Source organism: Anser brachyrhynchus, assembly GCF_964034855.1.
Source record: "Anser brachyrhynchus genome assembly, chromosome: 1".
In the NCBI taxonomy this organism is placed as follows: Eukaryota; Metazoa; Chordata; class Aves; order Anseriformes; family Anatidae; genus Anser; species Anser brachyrhynchus.
Genome location: NC_137694.1, coordinates 21,353,222 through 21,373,221, shown reverse-complemented (window position 1 = coordinate 21,373,221; position 20,000 = coordinate 21,353,222). Strand labels below are relative to the sequence as shown.

Genomic DNA, 20,000 nt, shown 5'->3' with positions numbered 1-20,000 from the left:
GGTGAAAAGCACTTGGAATATATTTTGATATCTATAAGAATACTTCAAAGGATGAATTGCAAGACTTTGATTAAAAAAACAAAATATAAGAGCCCCTGATTTTCATTTACCAAATGGTCTCTCTATATCACATTAGCAGTGAACTTTCAAGCCTTTTTATAATTTCAAGGCACTGGTAAAGGTCATCAAGGTATATCCGCTTCAGAGTATCCTGGAACTCTCATTTGTGAGGAAATTCATGTGAAAAGGTGAACACTGCACTGTGAGAGGCATATGTCCGTTTGTTGGTATTGTTATACCCATTGTTGAAAAAGCATTCTGTCATTAGTCTTGTGTGTATGACTGTCAGCTTACTGTGGGTAAGAAGACACTACCTGAGGAGGGGATGCGGAATGATGGGAGGAAGATGATGGCAACCCCAACTGGTACTGGGCTACAGGGACTTTTTGGCCTTTTGGAGGGACCCACCTGCTGCTGGCTGGCTGAGGACTGCAGGCCTGAGCAGAGCAGGAGTTGAGGTTTGCTCCTGCACATCCCCAGGAGGGCACACACCCAAGGGAAGTGCCCAGAGGGTAGCAGGATATTTTCAGAGGATGCCCAGGCTCTGCTAACTGGTGGGGGGATGAGTAAGAAAGATGCTTTGTAGATGCACCCTCTTGGCACCCGGGCTTATTAGATATACCTATTACAAGTAGGCAAAAGCCATCCCAGTCTTAGTGGATCAATTTACTGTCATTAGCTAATGACCAACTAATGAATCCCCTGACTTCGCCCTTTTACCTGCTCTGCAGAATATGAAGAGGAGCCCGGTTGTCAGAGCACCCCTGGCTGGGTGGGCAGCAGGGAGCTGACTCATCAGAGGCACCGACATTAAACATGGTGATGGTGCTCCAGGCACCCCTAGTTAGATGAGACACTGTCAGCTTAAAAAATAGGTTACAAATAATCTGCATTCCCTAAATTTATTTAAAATAAGCATGTCAAATTCAAATGTGATAGGCAAGAGGTAGAATGACTGTAACTCATAGAGAAAGGAGCATCATCTGAGAGACCCACTACAGTAGCTCACAGGTAGAAGGTGCTTTTAAAGGCTGTTTATGCTGCATTGTCTTAATATGGATGGGATGCAGCCTAAGCTAGGGTAACAGATGAGAAAGATGCTAGCAGTAAATATTATTAAAACACAGATGCTGTTTGCACTGTAGCTCTACAATTGGAGCTGGCACAGTACAGTTCTGCTGTTGTTTTATATCTATATATAAAATAAATATATATTTATGCACAACAACAGCAGAACCTTATCTTGAGCTAGACAGAAGAAATATTTCTATACATTTTCATGTTATTAATGTGACTAATTCTCAAAAAAATGCTGCATTATTAGGCCAGGAGAGATAATCTCCGAGCTGGGCATCAGTTATCTTTTCCCAGTGAAAGACCAGGATACAACAGCATTCCAAAATACTGCTTAAGAGGTGAGTCACTACCTTTGCATTTCAAATCAATTTAAATGCAGTTCCTGCTTACTTGTTATACCCGGTGCTCAGGCTTCTGTGTTTTCCCTACACCTGCTGATGACAGCACTAATCCATCTAAGAGGAGGAAAAAACACTGAAAAATGCCTGCACTCAGATTTGTTTGGGATGTCATTAGTCATCAGAAGAAAGTGCAAAATCTCCCAGAGATAGGTACAATTTTGATTAGTCCTTAAATAATCAGAGAAAAACCTAATAAACTTTAAGTGCTGTAAACAGTATTTTGAGACAGACAATGGAGATTAATTGTAGGAATTTCAGTAAAGCAGGATCTTAAGAATCCAGTTATATTTTCTATATGCTTATTTTACTCCACCTTGATTTTTTATATGAGTTTACCTTGGGATTGTACTTGGTTGAGTCCTGTCATGTTGGGTTTATGTGAGGGGAAAAAAAAAGAAAAAAAAATTAAACCAACCCCACCTGCCCTAGACAGTCCGTATGGAATGACTGAAGTCATGGTCACACAGTTGTTAAGTCTAAACCGGGCATTAGTGACTAAAGGCTTAGGTCAGGTATGAACACATCTTTTTACAGCTATGTATATCTGTTGAATTAGCCAGGGTGCATGATGTGATATTTATGCTGGCTGGTAGTATGGCTGCCCAACACTCCAGGTTGAGCTACCTCCTAACTTCTGCTCAGTCAGTTGCTGCATTGCCCATATAACTGAGAGGCTGTACACATGCTTTGAGACTAACGAATGTAGCAGACATCTCAAGCTCATGAGCATCCACTGGTGAGGAGGCCCCTTGTGAACAAAGACACAGACCCAAGCTCTTTGGCTCTAAGGCAGACCCCCTGTGTCCGTAATCACTGCCTTTTTTGAAAGAGCTCTCTGGAAGATAACCATGGGGTGGATGCATTTTCATTTGCACTGCACTGCTGTCCACTGCACACCCTGGTCTTCAACTTTCCACATCCTTCATCCCAGCTATAGGCCTCGGTTAGCTATATATATATATATATATATATATATACACACACATTCTACATATATATGTATACATTCTACATATATATATATGTAGTCCGGTTAAGTCTGATCATGGCTCCCACACCAGCATCTTGTTGCCATAGCCTAAGCAATAATAGTGTGATCAAAGAGGTGAATGAAAGATGGAAGGAAAAAGACAACAGAGCTGCCATTGCCTGTTAAGGACTATTACTTTGCCTCTGAGAACAGGAAATATCAAATTTTAAGGAGTATTCACAAACCGTTTCTGCATTAGGTGCTTGACTGCTGCTTGTGATTTAACTCAAAAACACACTTCTGAGCTTCCACAACCTTCCTTCAGGGCTCATCTCTGATTATCCAGGTCTACATTCATTCATTCATATAATCATAGAACAATAGAATGGTTTGGGTTGGAAGGGACCTTAAAGATCACCTAGTTCCTGCTCCCTCCCACTAGATCAGGTTGCTGAAAGCCCCATCCAGCCTAGCCCTGAACACTTCAAGGCTGGGGCATCCACAGCTTCTTTGGGCAACTTGTTCCACTGCCTCACCACCCACAGAGTAAAGAATTTCTTATATCCAATTTAAACCTACCATCTTTTAGTTTAAAGCTGTTACCCCTTGTCCTATCACCACACTCTGGCAAAGAGTCCCTCCCCAGCTGTCCTGTAGGCCCCAGTTTAGGCACCAGAAGATCTCTATAAGGACTGTCTGGAGCCTTCTCTTCTCCAGCCTGAATAACCCAAATTTCCTCAGCCTGGCTTCATAGGAGAGGTGCTTCAGCCCTCTGATCATCTTTGTGGCCCTCCTCTGGACTTGTTCTAATAATTCCATGTCCTTCTTGTGCTGGGGTTTCTAGAGCAGAACACATTGCTCCAGGTTGGGTCTCATGAGAGCAGGGGGGGAGAATCACCTCCTTTGACCTGCTGGCCACGCTTCTTTTGATGCAGCCTAGGATATGTTTGACTGCAAGCACACATTGCTGGCTCATGTTGAGCTTCTTGTCAACTGACTCCCCTCCCCTAGATCCTTCTCATTGGGACAGCTTTCAATAATTCCCCCAGCCCTGCCTGACCTTGGCCACTCTCACTTACAACTCGATTCATTAGACCCCCACTTCCACTCCTCAAGGAATGGAAACAGATTTTTTTTTTTTTTTGGGCAAATGAATAATATATTTGGTTCAACTAAAACAGTATTTTTATCTTTGAAGAAGATATTATAATCTACTCTGAAAAAGTAAATCTGTAGGGTTTTTAGCAATTAGGGTTTTTTTTTAGCAATTAGGTTTTTAGCAATAAGAGAAGAAATGCAGGGTAGTAGTGGGTAACAAATAGCATAAAGACAACCCACTTTTCCTGGTTCCTCCTGGAAGTAAGGAGAAGTAATTTTTTTATTCATTTCTGAAGTGGACTAATGACAATTTAAAAGAACAGCAGATAGCTGAGATGCTCTGCAGACCAAGAATTATTGCAAAACTGAATATATCCCAGAGCAAGAATTACTTTAAAGTACTCCAATGCATTTCAGAAGGATGCTTCAGAGAAATCATAAAATACAGTCATTACTCCAGAATTTTAGTCTTTCTAAATTATGTGCTTAACAGTAGGCACTTTATATCTACTGGCTTAAGAACAGAACAATCTTTGCAAGGTTGGAGCTGAAGACCATAGTTCTGCAAATGTTTATGCATGAGTAGAGAGTAAGGACAGAGTCCTAAAAATCGCAGTATGCTGTGTGTGAGGAAAAAAATCTTAAGGAAAGGCAAAGGAGAGTCATATTTTTCAACCATAAATAAAATGGTATCCTTCAAGACAACTATTTTAAGCACGTTATGTATTGAAAAGAAACTTCTATTTCCATAAGTGACTGGCCTTCTAGAAATATTAAAATTTGGAAGAAAGAAACCTGCAACCATTAAATAAATCTGCAATGTTATTGAAATAATATTTTAATTAAAAAGTTAGAGCATTCCCCGCCTGCCTACCCCACTTCCATACTGAAAAGCACTCTCCTTGCTTTCATGAGCACAAGCAAATCAACACTCTGTTAGCACAAGGTAGCTCTTGTTTGAATTGTGTACCCTGGAGATGCATAATGAGTGTACAGGAACTGTTCCTAGGGGTTTTCAGATTCTGCGAGAGGATAGAAATTAAAGTGCCCAGCATATGTGGTCTGGATCCCATGAAGGGGGTAGGTTAAAATAAAAATAAATCAGTTTTGTGAATTTGAACTTGATACATAAAAGTTGAGCCATAAAACTATAATTTCCTTCACCCAACATTTTTATAGCTGAAATTTTCATCTCTTGGGGAGAATTTTTATGGTGAGGAGGTTAATGGCATTCAGAAGAGATTCTATTACCTCCAAAGAGGTTCATTCAGAGCAGGGTGTGTAGATCCAAAGCAAATCTGTGACTCCTCAGAACTAGAGATAGAAGAATATACAATTTTTAAGTCCAGTAAATAAACCAGTAATGAGAATGAATTTCAGGCCAAGGTGGGGTGAAACAGAAATTATGAAATAGTTTTGGTAAAATCCTGTTATAATAAACTTAGCTGATCTGAAAACATTAATTTAAGCTGAATTGCCTTTTTTTTTTTTTTAAATCTGTAGCAATTATTTAACCCTTTTTATCCTTTACTTGCTTTAGATTTATGACACAGATGGAGAAAAAATCTGAAAAAAGAGTTCAGAAGTTCATTTAGAAAGTGTTAGAATATAGAAGCAAAATATGTTGATAATATAATTTTATTTCTTTTAGTTTAGTTACTTAATTCATTAATATTTTTGTTTCCCTGAAATCACTCTGATTGTAATCACTGTCTTTTCTGACAAACATCTAGACTATTGACATTATGTCATACATGTAATATAAACTATCAGCTTCGTTCATAGACAGACGCAGTTGGCTTAAAGAGTGCATTTCTTCAAGACTTTGTATTCACTGACAAAACTAAAAATTGTGAAAATGATATGTATGAAGAGTAACAACACATTTCTGAAAACCAGATATAATATTCTAAAATCATTTTACTTTGAAGCAGTCAACAAATACATGCAGATGTTACTGGACAGAGCTTTCAAGCCAGAGCTTTCAAACTTAAGTATCATCTTGACCCTTTTGGTGTCCACAGCAAAACACTGACTGCAACCACTGCACCTGCACATATGAGCAAAAATAATTTATATGTGATAGTTAGGCTGATGAAAGGTGACAAAAATTCAGTTAAAGGTATTGGTTGTTGAAGCAGGTCAAGGGAATAGTAAATTATTTGTGAATAAATTAATTTACTAAATACTGGCAGAAAAGTTGCTATTTGTTTGCTGACCGGTGATGTCTACAGTAGATTTATTGACTCCAAAAGTCACACATTAAAATCTTTACACAGCAATGATCCAGAAGTCACGCATGATCCAGAAGACTGACTCAAAAATGCCAGAGTGGAGAAAAACAGCACCCATGGGATTCCACATCCCATTTGTAACAGAACTGGCAAGCCGTTATGTCCCACTGTGGCTTCACTATGTTGATGGTTTATTCATTCCACATCCTATGGTTCAGCCTGAGCAGCCCTGCTGAGGACTTCCTGGGAGCTGCAAGAAGCAGAAACCACAAATCAGCCAACCTTGATTTAATAATCCTTTGGAAGAAAGAGTGCTTGTGCTTTGCTCTGCTTGTCTTTTTGTCTGAAGAAGTTACTTTTGAAATTACTAGATATTTTTAATGGGATGTTTCACTGATAACTACAGGTTTAGGAGATTTGATTGATTTTTTTGTTCAAAGCTCTCTGTTCCGATATGCTATTATATTTCTTATTTTATTCGTCAAACTGTACTATACTTCAAACACCTTCACCACCAATCCACTCTCTAATTCCTTTGTTTGCGATCAGTCTGTGCCATTTAAGACTGAAGCCTGAAAGGCCTAGATAGTAATATGAAAGCAGTCAGTGTACAATATTTACTTTCCAAGGAGCCTGTCCATTGCAGGCCTTATTTAGAATTGTCCTGTCTGCTCTTAAAACAACATTATTTGTGTCGTAGAGGCTTGTCATAACTCAAACAGCCCTGCGTATGGCTCATAACATCAGTGGCTTCTTATGGACTCCATGTCCCAGTAAATCCAAAGGGCATTTAATTACTTTGGCCTGAAAGATAGGTGTTTAGAAATTCCCTGTGTCCTGGGGATCTGTACTGCCTCTAAGTTGGGATGTCTTTCTGTAGTTAAATCCCTACAGCTTGTCCCACATCACACTCTTAAATGTCATGGCTGTTCCCTGGCACTCTGGTAACCCGTTCTGGCTGATGCAGTCACTGTCCAATTAATTACTGAATAAAATTCATAACCAACATACTTGATATGTTCTAGGGTAGGAAGATCTGTCATGGATGGAGTGCTGAGCATGGTGTATAGTGCTGGAGGCTAGTGCTTTGGTCTGATTCAGCATTCCCATGGCCACACAGATCAAAACTTGGCTTCAGGTATAAGCCAAGCATAATTGTGGAATATATTATGAGAAGCAGATTTGGGACTGGAGACTGAGCAGATGCTCTTACAAAAAGAATATATCCTCTTGCCCTGCTTCTGTATTCTTGTCTTTGGTCATCCTTTGTCTGTGTTTAACATTTGCTCTATTAAGAAAATATTTTAATGTATGTCCTTAATGGGTGACTCAATTTTCTTTTAAAGGAAGTGTAGTAAGTAAAAGTCCCTGTGGTCAGATTCTTAGCATGAATAAACATTCATACTTATATTCATTCCACTTTGGGATTGGCAAGTGCCTTCTCAAATACTCAGCAGCTGCCTTAATGCTCCATGGCTAAAAGTTCAAGGTGATGACCCTGTAGCTCTTAATAGATTGACATACAAATGACAAAGTTCTGGCTCTGTTGAAGGTTAGAGTACAAAACACGCTAATCAGTTTGTTACAGCATCCAATTTCTCAATATTCTCTTTATCTTTCTTATTAAAATGTACAGGCTTTTGCTATTCCCTATCGCTGATTTTGTAATTTAAAAACAATTTCCTTGCTGTGAAACCTTGCACATTTTTATTGCTCACTTGTATGCAGAAGAACTGGGGAAGCTGGTGATGTCTCCAGGGTTTTTGTAGCCCTCAACACACTGGAAAATGTCTGCTTCACCCAGCTTACGGTCACACAATAAACAGTCACTAAACATTTTGCTATGCCTAACATTTTGCTGCCATAGGCAACCACTTAATCTGCCTACATAGTGGAGCTAGCCCTGAGGGGATGCAATATGTGTTGGAAAGGACAGATTTATAATAAAGCATTAGCTTTCAGGACTGGTAGAAAAAAATAGCTGTTCATTTGAGATTTCCTGCTATATTCTCAGTTGTTCCAAAAACAGAAGTGTTAAAGATTTCTACAATCAAGGTTCCACATGGATTGCTTCTATAAGCAGATTTGTTTCCACCTCACAATCAGTACTATATTTCTGCTTTAGGTTGTACCCTTTTATCATATAAGCATCTTCTGTATAAACCAGACTTGAAAGGTACCCTTGTGAACCATGAAGAGACCAAAGTGAAAACCCATGACAGCCAGTTGGAAATGAATTCAGCTCTCATGGTTTGACTCTCCTTTTTGTTTACATTTGCATTAAGCAGCACAGCAGAAGGAGGCACTATGCCCAGGGTAGAGGGGAACCCCTCTCCTTTGGGAGGCAGAGTAGACACTGAGTCTCCATTTAAACCTCATTATGACATCAATTCATGTGAAAAAAGAAAAATCACAGGTTTGCGGTTCATGCCTGTAATAAGCCCTTTAGAAACAAGCTGCTCTGGCAACGTAATTTAATCCTTGCTACTTCCAGTTTTTTTAATAATTATATATTCCTCTGCCGTAAGAGAACCAGGATTTGTTGTGAATCAGGTCACCCTGTAACTGTTTTATATGAATGAAGAACTCACACTGGTTCTTAGAGTCTGTTATGACTCCTCTAATTTAAGACTATTACCTGAAACAGACGTATTTTATTTGGCTTTTTCCATGTTGACAGAGTGTGCAAGCTTGCAAAATGATTTCCAAGTGCCTCTATAGAATAAGACTCATAAGGCTCATTGTGATAAGTGAGACCAAAGTAACCATAAAACTTGTCAGGCTGTCTACGCTCCGCGTGAGATGCTTGGGGCTCAGTGGAAATGTGCACCCCACTCCTCCCACCTAGTGAAGGAAGAGGGGCTCACTATGGCTCTTTTAAAAGAGATAGATTTGCCAGGAAAACCTTGTTCTCCCAGAGGTATATTAAAACAGCCGTGCATGGCTGCGCTACTGCATTCCAATGTCTTAAGAAGGAGCACGGTTCTTGGAAAAATGAAAGCTTTCAGCTCCACAATGTTTCATTAGCCTTATTTTTTTTATTCTAACTGAGTATTGTAGTACCAGCTAATGAGCATACAGAATGGACAAGAAAGGTGCTCATTGGCAAAAAAACGCGTCTGATATTATGTTCCTCTGTTTTGGGATTTGAAAAGATCATGCCTGAGCTCTGAGTCAACTCCTGTTCCTTACTCCACAGGCTGTGGGCTTGATTTTTTGTTCAAGCTGAGATATAGTCATTACAAATGAATAAGAAAAAATGTGGTTTATTGCCACCTTTGTATTTGCTAGTATTTGCACTCTGGCTTGTTGGCCTAAACTACAGCCACTCTGATGCTAATCTAATTTACACTTGGATTGGAAAAGTTGTTCTGGCATCTGAAAACAGTGACATCTGACAAGGGTGCAAAAGCAGCCCCGTTTTTTTTTTTTTTTTTTTTTTTTTCTGATCACATTGCATGGTATAAGAGCATGCACCACATCACCTGTGGTGAAAAGCCTTTGTACTTTTCCAATAAATCTCCATCAGCAAGCCTCCACTCTCCCAGCCAACTCTTGAAATATCTTTAACAATAGGCATAGTAGTCACATGATGAGGAGGTCTGTGCTGGCTTTGCTTCATTCAGATCTAACATACATACCTTTCAGGCATGTGCCCTGTTATGATCAAAGTTGCATAAAGGGACCATTCAGACATATTCAACTAAGAAATCATTCTTCTGTCTTGAATCTACAGACTTATGAGTAATGTGACCAGTTCTTTTATGCACCAGTAGATGAAGCTGTTTGTATGTATTAACAATACTCTGAATTTAACAAGAAAAAAAAAAAAAACACTCCTTTGTTTAGAGAATATTTTTTTATCTTCTTTTTTATACTCTTTATTTTTAGTTCTTCCCTAAAAGTCTGGGAATATGCTCTTGCCATGCATTCGAGGTTATCTGAGAGCTTGCTTTGGTCACTTTGAAAAGTTAATGCATCAGAGCTCATAAATGCTGCTGACAAGCATGGTTCAAGCTTAGCATATGCATTAATACAATCATCTCCATTTTCTGAGTTTGAAGATCTGGCAGAACAAATTCAAATGTAACATGATAGTGATCTGTGAAATCATGAGAGGCACGGAGAATCTGTATCGGGACCAAACTCCTTCTCTTTCAATAAAAGAACCAGAGCTCATTACATAAAATTCGGAGGCAGACACTGATTGAACACCTAAAAGTGTTTTTTCACAAGGTCTAGCTAAGCTTGCCTTGCCACAAGATTCGGGTGCACTGAAAGCTTACAGAAGTTCATGGTCAGCCTGGTGAAGTTCCTCAGGAAAAGAGTAAAGGAAATCACTAAGCACATACAAAACATCCATCTCAGGAAGGCATTGAAACTTTGGTAGAGGCCTGCAGGTTACGTAGGTCAAGTATTACTTGTGTTTTTTGGAACTCCTTCTCAAGCATCTGATTTTGGAGACATGACAGGATATTGGATTAGATGTGCTTTTGGGCTCTTCCAGTGTAGCAGCTCTATGTTATATTATGTTATCCATTATATTACAAATGCCTGAAGTATGTTTGTGAAATACCTTGCATTCCTCTGCAAGTCACATGCATTCATCGAAGGGCCTGCATCTTCCTTTAGACACTGAGATTTTAACTCTTAATCATCTAAAATTAGGTGAAGTGAATCATTCCCTGAATGACACAAACATTTCCCAGAGCAAAAAGTATCTCTAGTTAAAAGAGACTTGGCTAGGAAAGAGATTGCTCTCGTGCTGTGTTCATAAAATTAATTTACACTAATAAAGCTTTTCAAGTAGGAACCTTCTCAAGGAATGAGCTCTAAATCAGTTTGAAAAACCTGGATCAAAACTTATATTTTAAGTCAGTTAACTGTTCATAAGTAGGTTTATATACTACTGTTGTGGTTTAACGTGGCTGGCAGCTAAGCACCACACAGCCGTTCACTCATGCTCCCCTCTCCGTCTCTGGGATGGGGGAGAGAATTAGAAAGAAGTGAAAGCCTGTGGGTTGAAATAAAGAGAGTTTATTAGGACAGAAAAGAAAGGGAAATAATAATAGTAATAGTAATAATAATAATAATAATAATAAACTACTACTACTAATGTGTACAAAACAAGTGATGCACAATGCAATTGCTCACCACCCACTGACTGATGCCCAGCTTATCCCCAAGCAGCCGGTCCACCCACCCTGGCCAGCCCCCCCATATTAATTGCTCAGCATGAGATCAGATGATATGGAATATCCCTTTGACCAGGTTGGGTCAGCTGTTCTGGGTCTGTTCCCTCCCAGCTCCTGCTGCACACCCAGCCTGCCCACTTGCAGGACAGTGTGAGAAGCTGAAAAGTCCTTGGCTTAGTGTAAGCACTGCTCTGCAACAATTAAAAGTACTTTTACAACATTTCTCTGTATGGAGAGTATAAAGCCATATTTTTCTCAGAGGTGTACACTGACAGGATGAGAGGCAAAGGAACAGATTTCTTTGAAAGCATAACCCTGGGCTGTATTTGCCATGTGATGCACTCCTGACCCTTGCCTAAGAGTGTGGCCCTAAGGAAAAACTAGGAAACCCAGGTGTGACTGCAAGCTCTAGGGAAGAAAGTGTTGGGACGTACCTCTTCCAATAACTCTCTCATTCTCTTATTGCCATTTCCTCAGTTCTCCTCATAGTTCTCATTGTCTAGCTATCTTTATCCCTCCTCTGGATGCCTAATCAAATAGCAAATCAAATGTCTTCTTCCCCTTCCCTGCCACTCCATCTCAGCAATGGAATCCTCTATCAATTTCCATTTACTTTCTTCTCATGTCCAAATTTTTCACCTTATTTATCTTATTTGCCTTCCTGATTTCTCTCTCTCTATATATATTTTTTTCATTTTTTCCCCCCACTTTCCGCACCCTGGACTACTAATTTGATCTCAGCCACATATGTGTTCATACTTGCTTTCTTATTAGTCCTACATCTCCAACATCTTCTAGGCTGTTCTCAGTGTTGAAGCTCAGGCAAAAGGCAAATTTTCATGGAAACATGAGGAGATACAAGGGAACAGGAGAAGACTTTCCTTGCCAAAGTTCAAACCCTCAGCTACAGAAATACCCTGTTTAGCAAGGTTTTTAGCATAGGTAAAATAATATATTATTTTTCTTTAAGAAATATCTGAATTACTGTTATGAAATTTCAAGAGATACATTTCTATACTGAAACAGACACTACTAAGGGAATTTTTCCAATTCAGTGGTTAAAGACTGGTAAAATTATAAGCAACTTAAGATATGGTGCTGTGATGGGGTGTGACTTAAATCTCGAGAGATCTACCAGGGTTTAATAAGAGCTAGCATGGTTTAAAGCATTGTTTACATTATGCTGTAGAAGAGCAGAGGCTATTGAATCCTGTGCATTTATAATTTGAGAGGCATTGGTGATGAGTGAAAACAGTGTGCCATTCCTCACTTTGATGCACAGAGAGAAAAGCATGATAAATCATATCAGCAGTTGAAAATGTGCCAGGCAATAACTGGGAACAATATGGTCCCAAATCCTGCTTCAGTAAGACTGTTCACATTTTTGGCAGTTCTGATTGTCCTCTCTTACTGCTGGTTCCAACCCACTGCAAACTGAAACTGTTTGTAATCTGTCTGTAATACTGGCATCTGATTTTTTTGTCTGGCAGCATACTTCAGAAGCCAAGTTTGGTAGTACTTTAATTTACAGATGAAATTAATGAGAACTTTCCAGGCTTAGAAGAAATTTTTGCCTTCATTACATAACTTTCCATTGTGGAACATTTATACTTTTTCATGGAGAGGTTGGTACTCCTATTACTAACACAATAAACTTTCTTTTTTAAATAAGCTTACCAGATGAAAAACACAGCACCCCCAAACATTTCTGTTCTTTCCCAAATTCCTACTTGAACATCACCAAACAAGACATTTAGTTGCTAATTTTCTATCTGTTTGTGAGCTCGAGGACCTGCAATTTATTCACCTAGCTATCTAGGTATAGATACCTAGGTATACTCCTAGGTATCTTTCTGAGAGCTAACAATAGAAATATTTTAAATCATCAAGAACATGAAAGACTAATGCCACATTTTGTTCTATCATTTTGTTCATGAGCCATCAAATAGAACAATCAGCTAATTATTTTAAAGCTGAATTAAAGACATTGGCTTATATAAAACACAACAATTAAATTACATAGCACTTATTGGATAGTAATGTATCTGAACAAATCAGTATTGATTTTATATAGCCTACATAGAAAATCCAATTTAAGTGTAGTGTTTTTGGATTCAGTTTAATAAAGTTAAAATCTTTAAAGAAGAGATCATTAAAGTAGTTATTTCACAAAGGATTAAAAATCTGTCAAAAATATGTAGAAATGATCACTCCTACTATCTTTCCTTGAATAAGTTTTTCTAAAATATAAATCTTATACCAGATTAGACAAATACCATGCTGAAAGGACACATCCTGTTTACTTGTGTGCAAAGAGACAGCATTTGTCCCTTCCTGAACAGTCTAAATTTTCTGTGCAATAACTTAAAGTCAGTAGTTCATTGAACCAAGAAAAAGAAAGTGGTTGTGTTCTGCTTCATGAGAGTGATGGCAATCTGTTTCTTCAAAGTTTGTGTTGTTTGCATGCTCAGAGACTGAATATGTGAATGTAGTTGCAAAATCATGTACGTGCCTTTTAGCATAGTTGAACGTCTCCTAAGTTACTTGACCTGAAAGACAAAAAAAACACTCTATACTTTTGTACATCGGTGGATGATTAATAGATCTGAAAATGATTAAAATATATATTAATCTGACAAATTATCACTTCTTTAACTTATCTTTTTGGTCTCATCATCATCTCATCGTAAATGTTTCTCTTTCTGAGGCTTGAGTGTACACACAGTTAATTTGTGCACCTATTAAAGAGCTAGGCAGTTGTGATGTTGTGGATTTTATACACAGATGTGGTAAGGCCATATTCTTTGCTTACACTTTCAGACTAAATACATCAGACATCTGCTTCCATAGTGAAAAAGCAGCTTTCTATAGTTAGTGTTCTCCCTTGTGCAAGCACGTGGAAAGTGGAAGGAACAACTATCACTGTAGTAGGTGTTCATGACTGCATGAACGATTATTCTATCCACTGTGAAGTACCAAGAACTGAAAGATGAGAAGTGTGGTTATTTTCTTCCTCCTTCATCTAGAATTAGAGTTCCCCTTGCAATGTCAAACAGTAACACAACAATATGTTCTACCTAGTTCAGATTTACTGATTTTTTTCATATAATTTATTGCAAAAACATTAGTTTATGCTGGCACAAAATACTGGTCTCAAACACAGGTAGTTTCAAAATAGCAAAACCACATCTCGTTTTGGGGATAGTAATGGTGATTTAATTTTAATTTTAATTTTTTTTTTTTCAAAAGAGTACATGGAGATGGTGTCTGGAAAGGAAAATATTGAGCGTGTTGGAAAAAATGTCTTTATTTTTGTATGAAAAATGTCTAAATCATGTTTACCTTTTAAATTGCTAGCCACTTCAATAATATGATCAGCAAACACAAAATGGATGCATTAGTTATACAGTATTCAGTGATGATATATATAGGGACATACCAGTGCCCATTACCAAATAAGCAAACCATCTCTTAAGTGAGACAACCCCATAGAGAAGCTTCTGATGGTATGTGGGATATGATGTGCAGACCAAATGTACATTGCATTTGTCAGTTTTCAGTGTGGCTTTTGCATCTGACTAAAATGGCAGATGAGGTTAAAAAGATATCTCCCTGCCACTCAGCCTGTACTAGCTGGGTTATTTGTGTTGCAGGCTCTGTCAAGGAAATGCCAGATATGCAGCTCTCTCTGTTGAGTGCTTTGCTCTGCAGTGTTTTAACAAAAAGCTTCCATGAAATTCTCTCTCTCCTTCTGATGGCCTGTGATAAACTCTGTGTGACAGAAGTTAAAGGCATTTAAAGAGGACAGCTGTGGATGCATAACATCGAGTTAAGAATTTTCCCATGTAAATGGATTTTTTTTTTTTTTTCCCAATTACAATCAAGTGACAATATGCCTGGTAAACTGCTTTATAGAAGTTTGACCTGAGTCAAAATGTTTAAATTTGTTTCTGGAAAAAGTTAATTGGCTATACTGATTAATGTGCACCCTTCATTATGTGCAATTGCTGAGTACTTGCTAGTATCAAAGGATATCTTTCTCAGTGGGGGAAAGTCCTACATCTTTTCAAAGTTAAACCACGTGGAAAAAAGTTCCCTGTATGTGGAGTTACTTATAAAGACTGTACACCTCTGGGGAAGTGATTTAGCTGATTCAGCAGAGATAGGGGGCTTCAACAGATGAAAATTGCTGTAATCCTTCTTTTATTTGATTGTAGAATTTTAGCACAAGACTGGAGAAATACAAGGATTAAAAGGTCAGAATATTGGTAAGTTTCCAGATACTACAGCAAGGAAGACTATTATTCATTCAAGAGAGGAACATTTACAGTTCAAAATGAGAAATTTTTTCCTTTATATTAACGTTTGATGATATTCATTTTAGAGAAAATTGCAAATGCTTTTCTGTTTTCTTTTTTTTTCTTTTTCTTTTTTTGTGTGTCTTCTTAGAATAGACTGATATGTAACCACTGCATCCTAAGGTATACTAGTTTGTCATCTGCAGCTTGATGCACTAGCAAACTAATATAGTGACAACAGAAAGAAGATTAAGCATTTCATATCAGCTAGAAGGTGATCATTCTTCATAATTTATCCACTTTCTCTTCAAAACTGACTTCCCCAATACAAATAGATATTTGCACACGATGCAATAGATTTTGAAGTGATTGGGACATTCTTCACTTATCTCAATGATAAACTTCCTCTAGCCTATGGATTTCTACCACTTGCATGGCTTTCAACAGTTTTTTCTCCTGTGGGATCAAAAGATTATTTTGGGGGCATAGAATATTCTATGTTCCTTGAGATCTAGTTAAAATTAATCAGATTTATTTATTTTTATTTATTCATTATTTATTTTATTTTATTTTATTTTATTTTATTTTATTTTATTTTATTTTATTTTATTTATTTTATTTTATTTTATTTTATATTTATTTATTTATTTATTTTTGTCTAAGAGTTTATAGCTGAAATTATTGAGTTCTTTTTCCAGTTATGTAACATTTATACAACAGTAGAAACAGGAGCCTTAGTTAAGGCAGAGCCTTACTGAAAGATGCTCTAAAACCATTCAGGAAATATTCCTTGCATTAGAGAGCTTGAGCACAGATCTACAAAACATTTAGATGTTTACTTTGCACATGAATCCATAAAAAGTTTTAGATTTCTCTCACAAATTAAGACCACTGAATTTTTATGCCTGCATGTACATGACTTTTCATGTACACAGCCTCCACCTTGCTGTACTTAGTGGTTATTAGCTGTATACCTTGGCCACCTGAAAGTGGCCATGAAGTACAACTTGAGATGATCTAACATATTGCAAGCAGGCTTCAGTTAGTTCAGAGGGACTCAGTCCTCTTGTAGGAACTACCATATTGCCAGTGTATTGGAAAAGCCAGGTGTCTCAGAGGTGTTAGATGCTGCATGCAACTGAACCAAAACCTTACTTACCACAGCCAGAGGAGTACTAACAGATATTCAGTGAACTAAATTTTAGTATCTACTTAAAATGCCTGGATGTTAGGCACCCATGTACCTTTGTGGATCTAGTTCTCTCTGTCTGCAAAATAGATTTGAACCCACTATTCTTTATGTTCTCTTCAGCACGTGGCAAGTTTTCCAGCTCTGATAAACACCCATTCAAGGTTAGTAGAATCCTTAAAATAGGTTCACCTAGAGCAGGTTGATCAGTTGGGTTTTCAAGAGCTCCAAGGATGGAGACTCCACAAGCTCTTTGGGTAATCTGTTCCAGTTTTTGATCACCCTTACAGTAAAAACAAACAAGCAAACAAAAAATGTAAAAAATGCATTTAAGTAGAATTTCCTGTATTGCAGCTTGTGCCTATTGTCTCTTGTCCTCTCACTGGTCAACTGAGAAGCGTTCATCTCTGTCTTTTTTATGGTCCTCCTTTGTACATATGGATAAGATTCTACCCTGAGCCCTCTTTTCTGTAGGTTGAACAATTTCAGCTCTCTCAGCCTCACCTCATATGGTAGATGATCCAATCCCTTAATCATCTCTGTAGTCCTAAATCACTAGATATTTATTCTTACTCCTTCTAAAGGAGCTGTACTGCTTTTTTACATTGCACACTTTGAAAACCTATTTTAGCCTGAATTTTCCCTTCCAGTGTTTGTGAAGAGAAAATAGCATTTCCACTTTTAATTATTGCTTATTCTCCCTGATTTTTACCTCTGACCATAGGTTTTTCACTGCCAAACTGTCCAAGAAAGTTGGAAGAACTCCTAAAATGCTTGGTTAAATTATTCATTGCAGTTTTTTTTTTTTTTCCCAAGCCCCATTGGTGGGGTTTGGAAAAGAAATTGTTATTGTGCCTTAAACAATCTGCAAAAAACTTTTATATGTAATTTTGAACTTCTCCATTCACAGGCTCTCTTTCCTTTCCAGACCAATTATTCTCACCTCTGCCACCAAATACACTGGTATTTAAGTGGAGAAAGATAAAGAAATAAGAAAACATAGAACTTTCTGATTAGAAATTGAAAAAGAATAAGTACAATTTTTGTAGGTTTCTTACAAAAACACAAATCTTTGAGATATAAAGACATAGCCTCATTAAGTAACAGTTCATCAAGAGCCAGTAATAATAAAAGAAATACATTTCTCACTGGGAAGACTTTTATGACCTTTTGACCAAATCACATTTAATCAAAGATAAAGATAAATCAAAGATAAAGAAAAATTGTTGGTTGGTAAATGAAAATCAGTGATATTCCACCGTCCGTATCCCAGGGTGGCTGACAATCTTAACTTGTAATCAAAGGATTTTACTCTGTCCACTTTCAGTTGTTACTTTATTTTAGCTGATGTGCTTCTGATAGACCTCTAGGATCAAGAAATCAGTGATTCATTTGGTCTGCTATCTATCCAGGGTTGTGAAATCTAGTTTTCCATGCTGTCAGTGGAAAGCAATTGTCACAGCACCTCCCATAGAAACCTACTTACAGAACTATTTTGAGGTTTCAGATCTACAAAACCAGCTATGTACACCTGGGTTTGGAAATAGTTGTTGAAATAGATTCATCTAAAGCTGGCTTGTTTCTTCATAAAATATGGCACATGCAGCTTAATGAGTGACAGTGGAAAACATAGATTTATGTGCCAATATTTAAAATAATTTGTTCTAATTTGTTCTAGGAGTTATCCTGTGCATACTTATACATATGAGCAATTTAATTCCCATGATTAGAAGTGAAAGATTATTATTATTATTATTAATGGGACTTGGAAGATGAAGGACTTGGATGTCTTAAATTTAGTAGAACAGAAAGAGAATGTGAATCTAGAGCTGTCTGGCTTTGACTGTGCTTGTTTAAGCTAAATATGAATTCAGGTATGCTAAATAAATGTTAACAAGCCTATTTAACAATAATAATTATTAATATGTTACTTCCTGAATCTTTTGTTCAGACTCAGCATCACCATATTACAGAAGAAGCTCTATGTACTTGAATTGGTTTGTGGAGTATGGTGAGCAATGTACTGTGAGCAATGATCAGAAGTATATTTTCACTTTGTTTTTTTGGCAAAATTAACCTTTTTTTCATTCCCTCCCCCCTCACCACAAAATAACTTCTCATTTTAAACTTCGTTGTTGTTGGATGCTGAAATATTTATTCACAATTTTTGTATTTTGAAAATTGAGTTGCTTTCAGCTATCCTGGTGTGACAGCTGCACACGTATACGTTGTGTCTTGGAGTCTTTGAAAAATTTAAAATTATGTTGTAATGCTTTAATTCCAAAATGGCTACTGGAATGGCTCAACATAGAGCTTATTCTACAAAGATTGGCAGCTGTATTATGTAGCTGCAACAGTTATTGCTAAGCTTTAAAACAATAATTTCACTGTATTATAGCAGACTGATGATCATCAATTATCTTGGACTCTTATGTCTTACATAGTGTGTCTGTCCTATATCTACCCAATCCCCAGGACATTGTATATGTTCTTTTCCTTAATCCAAGATGGATTTTGCATTCCACATATTTTTACATGTTGTTTTAATCAGTAGTGCCTGGGTAAGCATCATTGTTATACTGTAGGTTTGAATGAGACCTGGTCTGAGCCATACTTTGTGTCCTTTATAGCAAAAATACATTTAAGAAAGAAAGAAAGAAAAAACATATATACTGAGGGTCCTTACAACTATTTATACCCAGATTTTAGTATTACATGATAAATTTAACTTCCTCTGTTACAATCATATATTTTAGTTTCCAACATCTAGTGCAGAATAGATGTTTTGGTTCACTATTTAATTAAAGGACCATGTTGTGCAGTATTAATAGAAAGATTTTCACCCTCAGATAAACATTATGGTAAATTTTATTTACCCATAAAGTTGGGGTTTTTGTTTGTTTTGGTATTTTTTTCATTATTTTGATTGTTTCTTTGCTTGTGTTTATGATAATGTGTGCCTATGTTTTATTTTGCTTTCATTAAAAAAACAACACAACAGATTTCACAGACTGATGTTTCATGGACCACCTTATTGTCTTATGAATGATCGTTCATGTCTTATGAATACTGAGTGTTTCTTGGACCATAGTTTAAAAAATGGTGCAGTACAGTTGATGTTACGGTATACAGTGGAACCATTAAAGAAAGCAAGACTTAAGTCATAACAAATATTAAAATAACATAGTACATTTGGTATGGAATGCTATTCAGGGTGCACAGAGGAAAATCATCATCTTGGCATGGTCTGACACCCTTCAGCTTTTTACTTCAGAAATTCTAGATAAGATTTTTTTATTTTATATATATATCTATGTGATAGTATATTACCCTGTATTCCAAAGAAGAGAACTGTTTGCTTAGAATAAGAAGTAAATGAAAAAATATCCTATTGTGCTGTGATTCTGCTGTGTGTACGATATTTACTATGGCAAAAAAAACACATAATTTTTTTCACTTAGATGCTGGCAGATAAAAT

General features: G+C 37.2%; 1 long non-coding RNA gene across 1 annotated transcript; it reads left to right on the top strand.

Annotated features, from left to right (window-relative positions):
- Positions 1-288: 288 nt before the first annotated feature.
- LOC308187855 lies at positions 289-8,353 on the top strand. The gene is made up of 3 exons (XR_013944959.1): positions 289-1,071; positions 1,385-1,475; positions 5,886-8,353. It is a non-coding gene; the product is annotated as an uncharacterized lncRNA (long non-coding RNA).
- The last annotated feature ends 11,647 nt before the right edge of the window (positions 8,354-20,000 follow it).